The following is a 21421-nucleotide window of genomic DNA, read 5'->3' as shown; positions in this document are numbered from 1 at the left end:
AAACAACTCAGTTACTGAAATTGTTTGAATTATATACATGATTAATATTTTCTTGAATTAGGGCATCAGTGCATTGTTATATGCCCATAATCTAAGTGTACAATTTCTTGTTCAAGATATATTCTAAAGAGTTATTACTCTCTTCCTGCTCTTGGCAAGCTACCCCCATGTAGGGTACCCCTTTGCTCTTCACATAGTTGTCCATAAAAATCCTGTGAGGCATCGATCATGGTGGTTGCCAGAGTTTTGTGTTGGTCATCAAGGTTAGCGGTTTATGCTGTAGCGTGAAGAGTCAGTTGCTGGAACTTTGTATTGGCAGTTGGAACAGGTGGTGAGGTTTTGAACAGACCCATTAACAGAGAGCCCAACATTTTCAGGGGAGCTCAACTGAGGCCTCGCCAAGGGCTCAGGAACCTGTTGGGTACCACCTGGAGGTCAGGAACTGAATCCAGGTGGTGGGAGTCTGTTATGTCCTTGTGGCTCTGACCAGGAGGCCAGAAAACTAGCCATTGGAGTCACTCTGGTAGTCCGGGATCAGCTGAAGAGGCAAAGCCAAACAGCTGGGCTGGCTTTTTAGGGTTCAAGGCAGGCTCCAGGCAGAAAAGCAGTGACAAGTCCTTACTTTGAAAGCAGAGCACAGTCTATTCAGTTGCAAGCGGGGCTGTTCCAAGCTCAGCCCCATATCCTGCCCGCGAGTGGACCATTCAGGCACACCTAATGCCTCTATTGTGTGACTGTTTGGGAGCCACAAAGTCTAACTACCAACTACACCTAGTCATGGGACCAAGGGGAGGCTGCAGGGACCAAATGGCTAAGGGCAGGAAAATAGCAAATTTCTTAAAGTGGCATTTTCAAAATTGTAATTTAAACTCCGACTTTGCCATTACTCTGGATTTTTAATTACAATTTCATAGATACCAATCATGAAATGCTTATCTGTCCCCAATAAAAGTTAACACCTATTCATGAAATAAGGCAACCCAATATTATCTTGTGGGACAGATCGACATCACAGTAGTGAAAAACTATTTAAGAGTGTTTCACTGACAGGGCATGTACAACTTAAAAGTACAAGTCCAACACTTTAATTACAGCACAACCTGCCCTATGGGCTTATAAGTAAATTAAATATGACAATCAGATATAAACAAGTTTAACCATGTTTAGGAGAGTGAGCATAAATCCTATAGTACTGGCTTACAGTGGTATATTTCACAGAGTCTTAAGACCAACAAAAACAAATTCAGCCAAAAATGGAGGTAAAAAGGCTAAATGTTTGGGGGTGACTATGCAGAGTTGTATTTGACAACTGGCTAACTAGATAATTGATGTGGTTTTTATTTAATTGTTTTTAAAAATTGGATATTATGTAATTATATCATGTTTTAGTTTTTTGAATGATAATTATTTCATGGTGTTATTAGTATTTGAATTGTGTATTCATATTTTTCTGTTATTATTCCAGTTTTTAATTGTTGCTATACATTTTATACTGACAAAAATATTTTTATGTGCTTTAAAAAATATATTTTATTGCAATTTTGTATATATGTATAATTTATTTTGTAGTAATTAAGGGTTATAAAAATTAGATCTAGGATTTCTCAAGTTCAATGGTGCAATGGAAATAGTAATGCCTACCCTCCAAAATCCAACACTTACCCAACTGTTGATTATGTTGGAGTGGGAATAGTAAATCTGACCCGTCCAAAGTCTAAGACTTTTCCTAATGACCCCTCCATCAAGTGCAAATCTTCCTGTACTTCGAATCAAGTTATATTTGTAAATCTGACTGCACCAAAGGCCTACATTTTCACTGTTAGTAGTCAGGTTGGGGTGGGAGTAGCAAATTTGATCCCTCCAAGCCTTATTTTGTAATCTGATTTTTTTCTAAACTGTTTTAGTATATATTTTTGTTTTCATTTTGAAAGTTAATTTAATGTAAATTATTATTTTATTTTATCATTTTTGATTTGTTTTTCATTTTAATATTGCTATTGTATACATGGTTTATGTATTTATATCTGGTGTTTGTAATGATAATTATTATTAGTCTTTCATTATTTGTTAGAAATAGTTTTATTTTTTAAAGTTTTTTTAACATTTTTATCAATTATTTTAAAGTATACATTTTTTATGTTTGTAGAATATACATTTTTATACTGAGTTTTTTTATTTCGTACTATTTGTACAGTGAATATATGTTTTTAAGTGCACGTAGTGTGCAATAGTTCAAATTAAATCTACTTACCTATATAATGACAATATCATGGTCTACTATATATTTTGATGTTAATGTTATTGAATTTGCATTCAAAGTAGGTAGAGTTGGTCTTTGTGTGTCCACAATATTTTGTATTGATTTTATGCTGCTTAGATTTTCGACTGTGATATTTTGTCATCCAACTGCTTCTGTGTGCCATAGCTTTATCATTAGCGCTATTAGCTTTATTTAAAGATTTTGTTTCAATATTCTTTACTTACAGGATATAATGTATTTATTTATTTGATTTATTATTTGTCTGTATATTTATTTATTTGGTTATCTGTATATAGTGTTGAGATGTCCACATAAGTGGGGCCCCTAAAATAGAACTCACATGATAATACATAGACAATGAGTCAAACTAGACATAGGAGATTTACAGGTAGTATAAGTTGGTTGCATGTCAGAATAGCTTTAGAAAAAATATAGTCTATTAGACATATGTGTGCTTGATCTTATTTCCCCAAAATTTCACCCCACTGTGTGTAGATTTTCTATTATTAACTCTGTTGGAAATAGCCCATAAGGGGGCAGTGTTGGCACACAGCCATTTGGGGCTTGGGGGGCCGCTCTAGTTAAATAGTACATGGAAATTAATTTGGGTGCATGTACCATTGTAGATGCTCCTGGTACCAAGGTACCCAGTAGGGTACTCCCGGGAATCACACAGACAATGGACAGTGGAAGGGAGGGGCTGGGGAAGCAAACTGATGGATAAAGAAGAGAAGGAGATGTGGGGCAGCTAGCTTAAAAAGTAGGACAGGTGGGAGGCACTGTGGCAGCAAGCTCACAATAGAGAGTGGACATGTGACACTTGGAAGGCAAGCAGACGAAGGAGTGTGGGCAGAAGGAGCTGGTGACCACATGGCCAACTGAGGGCTTGCTGGAGAGGCAAGGGAAGTAAACTGACAGTAGAGTGTGGGAAGAGGGACTAGGCAAACAAGCTGACAATGGAGGGAGGGTGGGTGAGACTAAGGAAGCAAGCTTACAATGGAGGGCTAGCAAGAAAAGATGAGGAAGCACACAGATATTGTGCTGCAAGGGCTGGGGAAATAAGTTGGCACCAGAGGGAGGGGTTGTCTAAGGGAGCACACAAACAATGAAGCATGGGAGGAAAGGTGTTGAGAAAGCGCAAGGATATTGGAGGGTGAGCGCAAGGGTCTGGGAGTGCAAGCTGACAATGGGGGTTGGGTCAGGTGGGAGGGTCTGAAAACAAGTTGAACATGCAAATAGCCCAAAAGGGGGCAGGTTGGGGACACCTTGACCTTCAGGGCTTTGTGGGTGGGTCCTAAAGGACACCCCCTTTAGATAAATACAAACAATTTGGTGCGCAGGCATGGGGTATTTACTTCATATACCTAACACAACAATCAATATGGTAGCCGAATACTGGTGTTGGTACTACAGTACCAAACAAAGCATAAAATAAATACCAGAGTCTGGTGATACACCAGTATCTGTGGCCAACTGGCACTGTCGAGGATATAGGCTGTGTTCAGTAGGGCAAGGTTGGCTGCTTGCAGTGGGTCTGTCTCAGGGTAAATAACTGCTGCACAACACTGAATGCTGTACAAAGCATGATGTGGGCATAGGACCTGGCTAAATGATAATGTCATTTGAGATGAGATCAGTGACGTATCAATGATGTAATTTAACAGATCAGAAGCATTGGAATAAGTGAGGTCATAAGTAGCATGTGGCAGGGGCACACACTATAGTTAGCCCAGTACACTATAAATGGAGAATTTAAGTGTTTTGGTGTTTACATGTTAGTTTTTATCTCATTTCTCAACACCTAACTATAACATCATTTTAGATATTTTTTGAAAGTCTACAAAGAACACTGGTGATCAGTAGAGATCATAGACTCGAACTAAGCAGGGTCCAAGGTGTACAACTTTATATTATGTTCCTCACTAAATTATTATGAATGTCCTGGATAATGGTAATTTTGGTTCCATTTACTAAGTATTCACAAATATTGAATGCCTTTTTTACCTTACAAAAGTCCAATTGTTTCAAATATCCTTTGATGTATGGACACTTCATACTTACATTCCAAGGTTTTTGTATGACCATAGATAAATACTCTCAAACTGGCATTAATTCCTAAAGTTTATTACTATAAACTAATATAAACATTGCAATAACTAATTCATTGTTCGGACAGTTTGAAGAACTGTGCCATTTCTTGCTTAATTTTACATCTTACCCTGTTCTAAAAGTCATATTGTTTTTTTTATTGTTTAGTTAAGGTTTATTACTGTTTTTGTTACAAGTCATTATTTAATTGTTTAAGCATGTTTACATTTATGTGTGTGGTTTTATAATGGTTTTGTGTTTTTTTTATTTAGTAATATATTTTAAAATACATTTTAATTTTTTGGTGTGTTGCTGGATTGTAGGGGAATGTTAGAAAGTTGTCAAATTGATTATTCTCTTTATATTTTATTTTGCTAATTTGACAGTTAATCATTTAACTTATTTTTTAAAATGATGTAATAGAGAACTAAAAAATATAGCAATAATATTTAATTGTAAATTGACAATTAGGTAATTGATTATGTTAATTATGTAATAGTATTATGTTGTAATTTGTTTTGTTTAATTATTAATTGTATTATTTTTCAATATAATGTGCATTCCTAAAGTTATCTGTTATTTATTTGATTTGTTTTTGAGTTTGAAATTAACACAACCAAAACTAAAACAATGACTATTAGAAGCTGACCAGGGCCCCACTCAAAATCCGATTGGGTGAGAAGAAGTTAGAGGAGATCAATAGCTATAAGTACTTGGGAGTATGTATTGACAGTAAAAGAAATCATCAGGAGCATAAAAAATATATATGAAAATAAAAGGGAGTGCTATGAATTTGCATTTTGTACACTTGCCAAGAACTTAGATGGCCCCTATTTCTAGCCATTATTGTCAGAAATAATTTCTAATTTGCTACTTACTGTAGCTTATGCAAGTCTTTCCTTGCATGGGAAAGATACCCTCCTCCTGAACAGCCTGCAGGTGAGGGCATTCAAACGGTTCTTTAGGCTTCCTCAAAATGCCTCTCTGGCACAAGTTTATCAGGAATTTGGCCTCACCACCTTAACTAGCTGCTATAATATTATATCAAACAAAGAAAGCTACTTACTAATTAATTCATTATGGTCAGCTCTCGGAAATTAACCACAATATACATTCCATAAAAATCTCTTATGAGGCAGTAAAGCTGACAAATATAGCCGAGCTTTGGAACAAGAATCTGCTCATCTCAATTTTCAGGGAAGTGGTAAATAAGCAGCACAAGTACACTTGTATCTCTTTGACAAAAACAGCATCAGCTGCTTTACGCATGCCTGAAATGTGCTCAGGCATTATTACAGTCTGAAGCCAGCCTCATATCTAAGCCTTACATTTCCGGAGCTTTTAAAGAGAATGTTGTTGTTGATTCAATTTGACAAATAGCCATCCTTGGCAGATGAACCATCTTGGAAATACAGTGGTTCCATATCATGTACACTTTGCGGGTCAAAGAAAGAGGGCTGCATACATTTGATTTGTATATGCTCCTACTTCTAAAAAGCTTGAGTCACATTGTTGAAAAAGAGCTATGAGGATGGAGGCATACGTGCATATAGGGTGCTGTGCCTGGCCGGAACCTCTTGACATAGATTTGCATAACTTAGACAGTGGTTTTTACATTGGTACTATTTTGTTTTAGAACTCTAGTGTATACCAATGAAGCTAAATTATTGCCAATATTATCTGTTAACGTGTTGTATTTGAAGCATTTCACCATGCACTTTATTATAAACACTTGTATCAAGTATCTACTTGGTGACGTTGGCATAATTGCACTTTGCCAAGGGATCTTAACTTTTTAACGATGTCACATTGTCATCTACTCTAATTATCAATGGCTTGGATACGCTACATTTGAACAATGCCATGATCGTTATTTTATGTATTATACTTTGTATATTGGTTTCTTTAAGTTTTTTAGTAACATTGTACAGTATATTCGTTACTCTAAGTTCCTTAGTAATAATATTACGGTTTTATTTTACCAAAACAATAAAGAATCTTTGAATTTTGACTTTGCAATTTATTCTAGTGGTTTTTGAAATTTTAGGGTGCTAGGTTGGGAAAATTTGTAAATCTAATTTTCAAATTGTTTAATTTATATATCTTTAAGTATAAGTTTATGTATAATTGTAAATGGTACTTTCATGTTTTTAGTCTCTAAGGGAAACAACCTTTACAACGCAGTCATTACATCACACTACACTTACAATGCAGTCATTACATCACTACATCCTTTACAACGCATGTCACTACAATGCAGGCGCTATCCAGAACTTACCTTACTGTTGCTCCCCCTGGAGTTAGAGTAGTAATTTTTACCCCTATACTATCCAATACTTACTTTAAATGCAATGTAATGGTATGCGTTGTAAAGGTAGTATGCAATGTAATGGAATGCGTTGTAAAGGTAGTTTTTTAAAATGCGATGTAATGTCATGTGATATAATGGAATGCGTTGTAGAGCATGTTGCGATGTAACAACTGTGTTGTAAGTGCATGCGTTGTAAGTGTATGCATTGTAATGTCATACATTCGTCTCTAATTATATAATGCAATTGTAAATATATTTATGGAAATACATTTTATGTGTAGTTATTTTATATATATATGTAATTTATTTTGTACTAATTTAGGATGGGGAAACAGAAACCAAAGCTTTCTAAAGTTCAACATGTTGTCTACTGTTCCTTTATGTAGGAATTGGAATAGTAACTCTGACCCCTCCATAGTCCAATACATTCCTTACAGTGACTCATGTTGGAGTAAAAGGAGTAAATCTAACTCTTCCAAAGTCCAACATTTTCTCTACTGTTGTACAGGTTAGAGTGGGAATAGCAAACAATACCCCTCCAAAATCCAACGTTTTCCCTACTTGTAAGAAATTGGGGTAATAGTTGAGGGCGGTGAAAATCCTCTTTAAATTACAATCATAATCCTTATCAGGGTCACTAACTAAACTTGTGCCTAACCTTCAGGTAACTTGTTGCATAAACAGTCAGGCTTAACTTAGAGGCAATATGCATAGTATTTAAGGAACACTCGTACTGTAATAAAGTGAATACAGAACAAATTAAAATTCTCCGAACCAGCTTTAAACATAGAGTGAAGTTCATTAAATGCTTTGACACAAACTTGACAAAAATCCAATAAGCAGTAATGGAGATATTATGTTTTTTAATTTAAATTAAAAATAGCACCAAAAAGCACAAAGCTCCATCTGCGGTTATCTGGTGGTGCTAGACTGGCTCAAAGTCTAAAGGCCGCGCACGATGGAGCGAAGGTCAAATGCAGAGGCCAGGTTCATCCAAGTGGAAACTTTACCTTCTGACTTTAAGACATTTCTAGAGGAAAAAGTGTCCATTGACCAGATGATGGCTGGGCAAGCAGCCCTCTGGGTATGAAGCAGAACTCAATGATGGCGGGTTGCTGAAGAGTAGGCTCCTGCTGTATTTGTTGATGATGGTGAGAAAACTCAGAATGAGCATACACCTGTATATCACCGCAAACAGGGTTGCAATTCTTCGGGTGAAGATGCTGCTGTGAAGGGGGGACCTGAAGAAAGGGATCCACTTCGTACTCTGACCGAAAGAACAGGAAAGGGGTGAGTATGAACCCCAAATACTTCATTTCCATTGACTTGAAGCTGTCAGTCCCAATGCTGCGGTCAGGTAATCGAAAAGACAATTTGGAACACAGAAGGTTGTGAAATTTCCCTGTACCACCCTATGGCCGCTGCCATTCCCCGACCTTGACCCTGGCAGTCTGTGGTGTGCTGGCAGTCTCGGCATTTCAGCTGCAGTCTTTCCAAATGTAGTCTGCTCATCTCATAATACGACGGTAGGACGGCAACAGCGGGTAGGGCTAATCACGGACCTCCAAACTCATAATAAGGTTCAAAGTATGTTAAGTCAATATTTGTGTCCTCTGTATTTTTTGTGTGTTATTTTTGCAGCTAATATTTTTGACAGTGGTGTGTCATCATACCAGTATTTCTGGGTTTCATGGCTGTATCAATAGATGTGTCAGTTTCAATTTGAAGTTATCTTCCCAATTCGTTTCTTACAAGATCGTATTTATTTGGGAATGCATATGGTGTTGAGATGACCACATGAGCAATGTAGTGCTAACAAGAATGCAAATGTGAATAAGCCCACAAAGCCCACTATTAGGCAAGCTAGACATAAATCATGGACAGCTAAAATACATTGATGTTCTGGTATCACTAGAGATAAAAGTTAGCCAAGGCCAATATTACAGAGTACATAGTAGCAGTTCTAATTTTGTGCTACAGAGCTACCTGACATCAGTGCAACAAAGCCTTCTATGATTTACTGTGATAAGGTACATTTTAAAAATATTTTGAATTTTTGAGCTTGATTTTAAAACAAATTCAATTCAACAGAAAGTGATTCATTTTAAACATGCAACCTTATCTTTGTTTAATCATGTAGAGCAGACATTTGTGTCTATCCACTACTAATGAATACAGCTTTTAAAATCAATGGACACCTGCTGGAACAAGTGAAGAGTTTCGATTACCTTGATATAAAGGTTGTAGCCATATTGTTGTGGCCACAAAAGGCTGAGAAATCAGCAATAACATGTAAAAATGTTACAAATATAAATGTTTTAAACATCTTCATCATTGTAGTCATTTGCAGTCATCAAAAATGTATTAATACTAACAGTGTCACTGCAGCAATTTGATTGTGATGCATGAGGCTCTAGGAAGGTCGGGAAAATCAAATTAATAAACAATATGATTTGAAGGAATATCTTCCGTTTGAGACCTGGAAGTCCACTGACGTAGGTGAGGATAGAGCTGGTGGGCCAAATTTAAAAATGACTGCCAAGCTAGAGGTCTTTTATGAAGCATTTGCAGGCGCCGCCATCACAGGTATCTCCGTCAATGCCTTATGCAGTTTGGTGCAGGACTGTGGCAGAAGGTTGGGGCACAGATGGGTGGAATTACATGTCTGCTTCCAACAGAGCTTACTCCAAAGGGCCTTCAGAGGTGATTAATCATGGAGGAGACAGAGTAGGCTCCATTGTCATTAAATCTATGTTCAATCAAGCAATCAGGGAATTGTAAGCGCACTTCTCACCCATGAGGGTCTCAAGGAACTGGGTGGTTAAGCAGTTCTGTTCAGTCGAATAGCCAGGTCTTGAGTGCCTTCCTGAAGGTTCTCAGGGAGGTCGCGTGTCTGATTCTGATCGGGGGCTCATTCCAGGTCATGGTCGCGATGCTGGAGGAGGCTCTTCCTCCTGTTCTGGCTCCGCAAATGTGCAGGGTTTCTGAAAGGGCGAAGTTGGTGGATCTGAGGTTTCTATTAGGTACGTGGAAGGATATTCTCTCGTTGAGGTCCTGGGGTCCGGTGTTGTGGAGGCATTTGTAGGTGTGGGTGAGTATCTTGAAAGTGACTCTCTTCTTGACGGGGAGCGGGTGGAGGTTCTGTAGGTATTGGCTGATGTGCTTGTTTCGAGTGGTGCCGAGGACCAGTCTGGCTGCGGTGTTCCATGTTGTCTGGAGCTTGCGGAGTAGAGACTTGCTGATCCCGGCATAGTCCAGTCTGCTGGTTATGAGTGTGTGGGTGACGGTCTAACTTGACTCGGGGGATCCAGAGGAAGGTCATTCGGAGTATGCAGAGGGAGGTGATGGTGTTGACCTGTTGATTCATTGAAAGGGAGAAGTTGAGTATTATGCTGAGGTTTCTGCCATGGTCCATGGAGGTCAGGGGATGCCAAGGGCGGTGGGCCACCAGGTGTTGTTCCATGCTGATGGGGCAATTCAGAGGACGTGGATTTCTCTTCTCAGAGTTGAGCTTCAGGCAGCTGCTGCTCATCCAGGATGCGACGTCCTGCATTCATGCATGGAAGTTGAGTCTGGTGGTGGTGGGGTCCTTAGTGAGGGAGTGGATGAGCTGGGTGTGGTCGGCGTAGGATACTATGCTGAGGCTGTGCTGTCTGATGATGGCGGCGAGGGGAGCTATGTAGATGTTGAAAAGGGTAGGCTATGATCCCTGGTGTACTCCGTAGTCAATTTCCGTGGGTTCAGAGAGGAAGGTGGCAGTCTGATTCTTTGACTTCTGCTGGTGGGGAATGAGCGGATCCAGTTGAGTGCGGTTCCTTGTATGTCATGTAGTCTGGAGGTGAGTGTGTGGTGGGAGATGGTGTTGAATGCCGCTGAGAGGTTGAGTAGGATCAGGGCCGTGGTGAGGCCTTGGTTGAGGAGGGTGTGAATGTTGTCTGTGGCAATGAGTAGGGCAGTCTCCGTTCTGCGGTTGCTGCAGAATCCAGATTGAGAGGGGTCAAGAATGGAGTTGTCTCCGATGAACCTTGTTAGCTGTGCATTGATGGTCTTCTCATCAATTTTTGCTGCAAATGGAAGGAGGGAGATGGGCTAGTACTTCTTGAGGTCCTTGGGGCCTGCTGAGGGCTTCTTAAGTAGAGGTCTGAAATATGCATGTTTCCAGTTGTCGGGTCTTGAGATTGGTGTTGATGGTGAATTGTACTTCTGGCTCTGTGGTAGATGTGCGGTGGGCAGGGGTCTATGGGGCCCCCAAGTGGATGCCTTTCATGGTCGAGATGGTCTCTTCAATTGTGATTAGTATCCAGGAGGAGATGGCGTTGCCGGAGGAGAGAGTGGTTGTGGAGTCAGGTGTTTGGACGTTGAAGTTGTCCAAAAGGCTCCTGATTTTCAGGTGGAAGTACGAGCGAGCTTGTCGCAGTGTTCCTGGAAAGAGGTGATGTCTGTGGTTTCGCAGGAGGGCTTGGTGAATTCCTGGATGATGCTGAAGAGTTCCTTGGAGCTGCTGGAGTTGGCAAGGATTTTGTTGTAAATGAAGATTCTCTTGGTGGTTCTGATGAGTTGGTGGTATTCTGTCATGGCATTCTTGTAAGCGATATGGTTTTCAGGCATTTTGCTGTTTCTCCAGTTCTTCTCGAGGTCTCTGTAGGTGCGTCTAGCTTCTTGCAGGTTGGTGGTGAAACAGGTGGCTTTTCTTGAGCGCTGTCTGTTAGGGTTGCATAGTGGGGTGAACTTGTCTGCGCAGTTGGAGATCCATTTGTGCAGTTACCTGGCTGCGACGTTGGCATTGATTGTGGCGGTGGGGGTATCACGGTTGAGGGTGGAGTTGAGCTGCTCCTTCGTGTCTTTGCTCCAGTTCCTTCACGGAGGGCACGGAGCAGGTTTGTGCAGCTTGAGTTTGTCGACGAGGAAGTGTACGCAGTGGTGATGCGTCCATTGGATTGCGTGGTGTTCTGCTCACGTCTAAATGGGGGACAGACAATTATATTGGTGGTATAAATACTCTATCACCATTGCAAAAGAGCATCTATCCACCAAGATATAAGTCATCTTTATAAGTAACCAATAAAAACCAAAAGATGCTGTAGGTCTGGATCTAAACTGAAAGTAACTTCTCCTTGAATTTACAGTTCATACTTGTGTCCTGCTCTAAACATCCATTCAGTGTTATGGAGAAGGATAACGACAAACCTAGTGCTGAAAATTGTATCTATGATGGAACCATAAGGGAAGACATACAGCACCTTACGTCTTTTGCCGGTTATGCAAAAGTCTGAGAGCTAAGTGACTTATCACATTGTTTATAAAAGTTGTTATAGTGAAAGTTGGGAGAGCTTTGTCACTGTGCCTCTTGATTGGGCATCAATTACAAAAACATGTGATATATCATTTCAGAGCTTATGCCTGCTAAATACCTAAAAGCATCCACAAGATATCCTGATTGAACAAGTTAAAGAATATGACCGTATCCTCCTTGCATGGGAATACCAGGACATTACATGAATTTCTTATCATTTGAAACTAAACATGTTAAGTTGTAATATTTATATGAAGATATATAGAATGCTGTGAATGGCTTCATTTTATCTTTTTTCAATTAAGTGTGATTCTTTAACTAATGAATACATGTATTGCATTTGTTTCTGTACTGCAAACTTGGGGGAGATCCCTGCAAATGGGGCGGCAACCTCTCTATGGTACAGTAGAGGGAATTTTAAAATAAAGTTTGCAAAAAATATTTACCATATTTGTAAATTAAATGTTAATGAAAATAATTGTACATATGTATTAAATGAAGAGTATTTTGTAAAAAAAATAATAATGCTACAGCACTATTACCTAAATTAAAATTTTAAAATATTCCTAATATAATTATATCAAAATAAATTCAAATTATTTAGCATTTTTGAAAGACTAACACCCACCTAAAGGAAACTGTTTATATTTATTTACTATGTAATAAAAGATACTATAAGGTATATATAGTATTATTTTTTTTCGAATGTAAATTTATTTTTAAATTGAAAAAAGGCTGTTCAAATATGTTTACTAGAATAATATTAATTTTATGATATATATGTGTGTGTGTATATTACCTACTGGCGGTCGCCAGTAGGTATATATAGTTAGGATTTTTTCTCTATGGGTTTTTTGAAAATTCTATGTCTAATAACTTTGGCGTTTGTGGACGGAATTGGCTGAAATTTTCAGGAACATGGCACATTTTGTTTCTGAGCAGCCCTTGAAAATTTGGGGGGGGTTCGTCAAGGGGGGGCCGAGAAAAAAGGGGGGTCCCAAAACGTGTTTTTAACATTGAGTTTTCCATAGGGCGGTTGGCCTCACTTTTAGCCCGAACGGCTGAATGGATTTGCACGAAACTTGGCAAAATTGTAGGGACTGGTAGCCCGATGTGCCTTTTGTAGGTCTCAATATATGTGCTCCAGTGGATTTTGAGAAATTAACGTTTAAAAAAAGATATATATCTGTAACAGCGGACCTGGCAGCGTCCCAGGACGCGTACTTTACGCGCAACGGAGCTTTGTGAAGCGAAGCTGATTGGTTCTCCGGCGTCTGTCAACATTCCAAACAGTCCGTAGCGGCCGCCATCTTGTCTCTCGGTAGGATCGAGAGACAAGAGGAGGCCAAAGCGAAGGGGCAAATGACCATAAGGGGGCATAGTACATTGTCGCTCACCCCCTAGGTTTGATGTGGAGGTTTTAAAAGGGCCCCGCGGGGCAAAAAAAAATAAAAATAATAATAATCGAACAGCTGAATGGATTTGCACGAAACTTGGCAAAATTGTAGGGACTGGTAGCCCGATGTGCCTTTGCTAGATCTCAATATATGTGCTCCAGTGGATTTTGAGAAATTAACGTTCAAAAAAAGATATATATCTGTAACAGCGCACCGCTTCGCGTACTTTTCGCGTTACGGAGCTTTGCGAAGCGAAGCTGATTGGCTCTCCGGTGTCTGTAAACATTCCAAACAGTCCGTAGCGGCCGCCATCTTGTCTCTCGGTAGGATCGAACAGCTGAATGGATTTGCACGAAACTTGGCAAAATTGTAGGGACTGGTAGCCCGATGTGCCTTTGCTAGGTCTCAATATATGTGCTTCAGTGCATTTTGAGAAATTAACGTTCAGAAACAAGATATATATCTGTAACAGCGCTCCGCTTCGCGGAGATAAAATTATATGTGTATTACCTAGCTGTTGCTAACACCAGTTAGCGACGGCTAGTAGAATATAGCGACCATCTTGGGCCCCACTTTGCATGTGAGTGATATTTATCACTAATGACATGCAAAGTGGGCATGCCAAGATGTTAGCGACTGGAAACAGTCGCTAACATCGCTATCTCCTATTATCAACTTTTGGAAATATTCGAGATAAGCGCGAATATCTCCAAAAGCTACCACCTGCCCTGAGCAGTTCTTAGCCATGTTATCCAATGGGAGGTGGATAACATGGCTAAGAGCATTAGCTCGGTAATGCATGAATATCGCTGAGTTTTCAGCGATATTAATGCATTGCGGTCGTTTTTTATCGTATTTCCGATAAACCTTGATAATAGCAAGGTTTATCTGCGATAATTTCTGACGGTAAAAAAATCGTTGCTAAGCATCGTTAGGGATAAATATCGCTTAACTTTGGTAATATGCCCCAACGTCTGTTAACGTTCGATTCGAAGGAAATCAGGAAGTGTTGAAAAACATTGTCTGCGCCATCTTGTCTTTTTTCAAATGCCACACTTTTGTCGTGCACGGCAGCCATTTTAGATGCCTTGACCAGACCCACTCTGTGCACGCTGTCGATCCTTAGCATGGCTCCCCACCCTCGCAAGCATCTCCCCCAGGCAGTGGTCACCCCCGCTCTCTGTCTTATGCATGGGTAATAAACCTCCCCCCATCTGCGCTGCTCTTCCCTGAGAATCACACCCTGTGCCCGCCCGACACCTCCCTTTCGCCCTATTCACTACCGCACCCTCTGACACTCCTTTTCCTCTGTGTCCGATTGTCCAGGCTGGTCCTAGGGTATCAGCTAGCCCTGCAGATGTAGTTTATGGCCACAGCTGTAAAGAATCACCCCTCTTCAAAGGAGTTATAGTAGATCAAGGCCCACACTCGATGAGATCCGTCACAGCAGAAGCGTTGCTATTATCTGAAAACCATCCTGTATTGTGATTGGGGAGGGGACCGAGCCTGAAGCAGAAGATTCCAGGGATGACTCTTTGTACATCAAAGTTTTTACAATTATGTGTCACATTAAAAATATATAGCACTCCGACAAAGTAGTAAGATTATAAAACTTTAATAATTTATAAATATATACAAGAAAACAAAAATAGTAATAACATATAAACATTTTTAGGGAAAAACAACGAAGTAGCGGTCGGCTGTGCGAATAGTCCCAACGCAGCACAACGTCCAGATTTCCGGCGTGGGGCGTCGCGGGGGGTGGGTCATCAGTAGCAAACTGTTGTGCGAATAGTTCCAAGGCAGCAGAACGCGCTGAAATCTAGATGACACTAAAGTGATGTCTAGTAAGTTGCCACCCAGCAAATAACGGCATGGGGCGTCGCGGGGGGTGGGTCATCAGTAGCAAACTGTTGCGCGAATAGTTCCAAGGCAGCAGAACGATGGCACCAAGGTGATGTCCAGTAAGTTGCCGCACTGGTTTTGGTATCCTACAATGCTGCTCCGAATAACGGCGCGGGGCGCCCCGGGGGAGGCGGTGAACGGGCCTCTCCAGGTGGAGTGTCATCTGTTGTAGTGGGGCGCCCCTTTACCATTTCAGTTGCCATTCCGTCCGTTTTTGGTCCACTGTGTCAAAAGCCGCAATTCAGCTGAGTTGCGCCCACTCTTGCGGTGCAGCGATAGGCGGCTGTCACAGGACTCTCAAAATGGCGGCAGGCTGTTTCCTTTTTGGGCCTGGTCCACTGAAATGGCCCTGGGACACCTTGGAAATCGGACGCTTGTCTGCTAGGTCTTGGACCCCATTCTCGAAACGTCCCCTCCGCCTTGAGAATTCATCAAAAGTTTTGGGGGCTCCGACTCCTGCAGGCTTCTGGTGGGGAGCGGCTGCCATGATTGCTCGCGGAATGACCACGACTGAGCTACGAGATGGTGGTGCTCTCATGCTGACGCCAGCTTCAGTCTGAAACATCCAGAAACAAGGTGGGGCTTTCATCGTTTGGGAAAAAAAAAAGTTTTCATCCAATGAAAAGTGTTGTTTTTAGGTCACATGATCAAGCCTTCCATCATTAGGAAACCAAAAGTAAAATGAACCAATGAAAAGTTTTATAAACAAGTCACATGACCTGTTATGCGGCATAGGGTGTAAAATGCGGAGAAAATACGTTGGCACGTGAGGCGGCGTCAGTAGCGGACCGATGTGCGAATAGGCCGAAGGCAACACAACGCGCCAAGATCCGGATGGCACCGAGGTGGTGTCCAGCAAGTTGCAGCACTGGTGTGGTCATCCTACAATGCTGAAAGTCGGCGTGGGGCGCCCCGTTGGCACGTGAGGCGGCGTCAGTAGCGGACCGATGTGCGAATAGGCCGAAGGCAACACAACGCGCCAAGATCCGGATGGCACCGAGGTGGTGTCCAGCAAGTTGCAGCACTGGTGTGGCCATCCTACAATGCTGAAAGTCGGCGTGGGGCGCCCCGTTGGCACGTGAGGCGGCGTCAGTAGCGGACCGATGTGCGAATAGGCCGAAGGCAACACAACGCGCCAAAGATCCGGATGGCACCGAGGTGGTGTCCAGCAAGTTGCAGCACTGGTGTGGCCATCCTACAATGCTGAAAGTCGGCGTGGGGCGCCCCGTTGGCACGTGAGGCAGCGTCAGTAGCGGACCGATGTGCGAATAGGCCGAAGGCAACACAACGCGCCAAGATCCGGATGGCACCGAGGTGGTGTCCAGCAAGTTGCAGCACTGGTGTGGCCATCCTACAATGCTGAAAGTCGGCGTGGGGCGCCCCGTTGGACTGTGAGATGGCGTCAGTAGCGGACCGATGTGCGAATAGGCCGAAGGCAGCACAACGCGCCAAGATCCGGATGGCACCGAGGTGGTGTCTAGTAAGTTGCCGCACTGGTGTGGCCATCCTACAATGCTGAAAGTCGGCGTGGGGCGCCCCGTTGGACTGTGAGATGGTGTCAGTAGCGGATCGATGTGTGAATGGGGCCGAAGGCAGCGCAACAATATTTTCGGAATAGAAGACACCACTAGGCGCTGAGATTCCAAGATCCGGATGGCACCGAGGTGGTGTGTAGCAAGTTGCCGCACTGGTGTGGCCATCCTACAATGCTGAAAGTCGGCGTGGGGCGCCCCGTTGGCCTGTGAGTTTGCGTCAGTAGCGGACCGATGTGCGAATAGGCCGAAGGCAGCACAACGCGCCAAGATCCGGATGGCACCGAGGTGGTGTCTAGTAAGTTGTCGCACTTCTGTGGCCATCCTACAATGTTGAAAGTCGGCGTGGGGCGCCCCGTTGGCCTGTGAGATGGCGTCAGTAGCGGACCGATGTGCGAATGGGGCCAAAGGCAGCGCAACAATATTTTCTGATTTGAAGACACCACAAGGCGCTGAGATGCCAAGATCCGGATGGCACCGAGGTGGTGTCTAGCAAGTTGTGGCACTGGTGTGGCCATCGTACAATGGTAAAAGTCGGCGTGGGGCGCCCTGTTGGCCTGTGAGATGGTGTCAGTAGCGGACTGATGTGTGAATGGGGCCAAAGGCAGCGCAACAATATTTTCTACAATATTTTCGGAGTAGAAGACACCACAAGGCGCTGAGATGCCAAGATCCGGATGGCACCGAGGTGATGTCTAAGTTGCGGACCGATGTGCGAATGGGGCCAAAGGTAGCGTAACAAGATTTTCTGTATGGAAGATACCACTAGGCGTTGAGATGCCAAGATTCGGATGGCACCGAGGTGATGTCTAGCAAGTTGTGCCACTGGTGTGGCCATCGTACAATGGTAAAAGTCGGCGTGGGGCGCCCTATTGGCCTGTGAGATGGTGTCAGTAGCGGACTGATGTGCGAATGGGGCCAAAGGCAGCGCAACAATATTTTCTGACTGACACCACAAGGCGCTGAGATGCCAAGATCCGGATGGCACCGAGGTGATGTCTAAGTTGCGGACTGATGTGCGAATGGGGCCAAAGGCAGCGTAACAATATTTTCTGTATGGAAGATACCACTAGGCGTTGAGATGCCAAGATTCGGATGGCACCGAGGTGATGTCTAGCAAGTTGGTGTGGTCATCCTACAATGCTGAAACTCGGCGTGGGTCACCCCATTAGCCTGTGAGATGGCGTCAGTAGCGGACCGATGTGCGAATAGGCCGAAGGCAGCACAACGCGCCAAGATCCGGATGTCACCGTGGTGGTTTCATAGTTGAGAGGCTCTTCATCTGCAGTGGGGCGCCGAGATCCGGATGGCACCGAGGTGATGTCTAGCAAGTTGCTGTACTGGTGTGGTCATCCTACAATGCTGAAATGTAGTGGGGCGCCCATTTACCGTTTCAGTTGCCATTCAGCTGAGTTTCGGCTGCTCTTGATGCTACAGCGACAGGCGGCTGCAAGAGGACTCTCAAAATGGCGGCCTGTTCTTTGGATTTGGGCGTGGTCCACTAAAATGGCCCTGGGACACCTTAGAACTTGGACGCTCGATTTTTTTTTCCTTTCCTGTACATGCAAAAAAAGGTAAATGCCCGGTACGTTACACGCTTCATCTGCCACGATGAACTCTCCAGAGGAACCGAAAAAAAATATAGTTGTGGTAACTATACCATGCATCGTCATATGGAGAGGTGGCACCAATTAATTATAGTGCTGCATAAAAGAGAGATTTGGAGGAGAACCCCTGACCTGCTAGTACATTCATCAAAGAAGTGGCACTGAGAGCTTCAGAGGCAAGGGAAACGGTCCCAAATATTTAGAAGAACTTTGGAAAGATTAAAATGACATGTTTAGATTGTGGTAAATTAATTTCATGTGGACAGATGAGTGTTACTCTAATAAATACAGCATATGAACATCATCATAGTCGATGGTTGGTAGAGACATTTTGACTATATCCTGGACCTGCCCGTCCTCGCCCAAAATGGCGCCGGAATAAATGGGACTCGTAACTCCTTGTTGTGTACTGGTTGCACAACCTTGATATCACGAGATACGTATGCAGTTTTGAAGCACATGGCGGGCGGGGACGAGAATAGATTGAATATTTCGACATCTCTATTGATATTAAGTTCTGATGTGTTATTGATTACTGTACTATTGAAAGTTCGAATTAACGTCACCCATGGTACTTGCCCGCAAATGTATATCTAGATAATTTTATTGTAACTGGCCCTGTCGTATTTTAATTATAAAATGTACGTCCACCGATTCCGTAACTGTTAGACACCTTAGTTCTTGCAACCTAATGGCCCGCCCGTTACGTTCCTCTACAGTGTAAATGTCTATTCATCATATACGATTACAGTTTGCTCCGTGGCAGGCCCACGTGGTTATAGGCTCGTATTTGTATAATGAAATTTTCACAATAAAGGTTTTTAAAAGAAAACATGGTAGTAGTATATACATTGGTAAAGTTTTTAATAATAGTCACTGTTTTAGAATCATTAAAAGGCAAGTGAAATAAAGCAGACCAATTACATGAAGGGTAAAAGGTATAATACGAAGGAACGCAGTAAAGATAAATGGTCAAGGGCTGTTGTGTTTTCTATTCCTGCAACATAAAGTGATCGATAAGAATCTCATATTCAGGCGTATCGGCGACTAAGACAGCAGGTCGACCCTCTTTTGCTCAACGGCTCCGTCATGGGACGAAGAAACGCTCTTTTTCTCGAAAAAAGAATATATTTTACTTGCAGGACAGTTGTAAAATTTCCGGGAAAGTACATTAGCCTGGAACATTATAACATATATTTAAGAAAAAATAATGTTCGGAAGTAATTAAAAGCGTAATTTTTAGGTGATATGACCAAGGCTTTCATCATTAGAATAAGAAAAGTAAAATGAACCAATGAAAAGTTTTATTAACAAGTCACATGACTTGTTATGCTTACGTTACGCGCTGCGCGCCCCGGATGACTTCCGGATGCGCTAACGCGGCGCGTCATATGACGCATTACGCGACAACGCAGGTCCAGAATATAGTCAAAATGTCTCCACCAACCAGCGGTCGAAACACAACCCCTTTCAGCAGGCTAAATAGTTCTGTTAAATGACAACAGAAGGGACAGGCAACAAGAACCATCAGTCAAAGAGGGGAGGGCTAGTTCTTCTCTACCGGGTTACATTGGGGCGCTACCGGAACTGATCGAATTGGTAGTCTACAGTGTTTCTGGATGTTTCAGACTGAAGCTGGGGTTAGCATGAGAGCAGCACCATTTCGTAGCTCCGTCGTGGCCATTCCGCAACCAATCATGGCAGCCGCTCTTTATCGTTATTTTGGGCGGGGTGGGTGGCGGAGCCGAGCTGTTTTGCAGCCATCATTGTGTGGAGTTCAGTTCATCTCACTAGTTTTGTATTTGTCATGAGGGGTTGTTCCTAATGTTTCTATTTTAGCGAGGTCAAAAAGAGATCCCATTAGTGGCCTACTGATTTTGCTCGATTCCTTTTCTTTTTTTTTACACGATTTTTCGTTATCTGCAAAGACTAAACAGAGTATTGCGACTCTGTGTTTGTTTGTAAATAGAGAATGAACCAAAGAGAACTAATTCTAAAATAGTAAATACTTGGATAACAATCAATCAAATGGAGAGAGAAGCAGGCACGACGGATTACAACGGGGGCAAAGGCCTGCGTTAACTACCTTTCACTATCTGCAAAGAGAGAGTACTCCTAATAGAAATGAGGGGGGGGGCACCATTCAAAGCAGATCAGTGTGCATAAACACGAAAATGTTTTCACTTACCACGTACTTGACATTCGACAGCTTATGATATTTGCTATTAAAAAACCATTGAAATTCACTGAAAAAACCATAGGTTATAGACCATATATAGTTAGGAATTAGCATTTACAAAACCTTGAAAATTCACTGAAAAAACCATAGGTTATAGACCATATATAGTTAGGAATTAGCATTTAAAAAACCTTATTTTACTCACACAAAACCATTGAAATTCCATATATAGTTAGTTGCACTAACTATATATCGCGCACCCGCAATCCACTGCTGATTATGTCACATATTACATCATTCATGACATGGTCAGTGACATCACTGATGACATCACTGATGACATCTCAAATGACATCACTGATGAGATCACTGATGACATCTCATTTGACATCATTCTTGTGCTAATACGATAAACCTCTTCAGACTCTAATATAACCTTAGATACACTCAGTGTATACAGACACTCACACACTGCCACTCATCCATGGAGTTACTCACACACCCAGTCAGTCATGCAAAGAAACAATCTCACCTCCATTTCTTCAACTATACAGTTAAACACACCTTACTTATTGAAACATATACTAACACATATTTACTCTCTTATACAATCCCTGATACAAGTTCACAATGATCGATACAACCACTCACTCATTCAGTGGCTCTCATGCACAGTTATTTATATATGCCAACTCTCACATGTACTGTGTTTAACATATGTACTTACTATGACATGTAGCATTGAGATATCCATTCACTCATCAATACACTCATGCACACAGTCAACTGCCCATGTAGCTGTTTCCACATGCAGTCTTGAACTCATACACCTAGTGAATAAACTGCTCA

The 21421-nt window shown here is 42.1% G+C and overlaps 1 protein-coding gene across 3 annotated transcripts in view; it reads left to right on the top strand.

Moving 5' to 3' along the window:
- NPY1R (neuropeptide Y receptor Y1) overlaps positions 1 to 21421 on the top strand; it is a 226269-nt gene that overhangs the window by 128880 nt on the left and 75968 nt on the right. The window contains exon 2 of one of the 3 annotated variants that reach the window (XM_078677010.1): positions 7858 to 7949. The exons of the other annotated variants lie outside the window; for them this stretch is intronic. The gene's annotated coding sequence lies outside the window, so the exon portion shown is untranslated. The remainder of the gene's footprint in view (positions 1 to 7857; positions 7950 to 21421) is intronic. 3 annotated transcript variants of the gene reach the window in all.

The sequence above is a fragment of the Lissotriton helveticus genome, chromosome 2_1 (genome assembly GCF_964261635.1).
Source record: "Lissotriton helveticus chromosome 2_1, aLisHel1.1, whole genome shotgun sequence".
NCBI lineage: Eukaryota > Metazoa > Chordata > Amphibia > Caudata > Salamandridae > Lissotriton > Lissotriton helveticus.
Note: the sequence above shows the minus strand (reverse complement) of the source record. Positions and strands in the feature narration are given on the sequence as shown.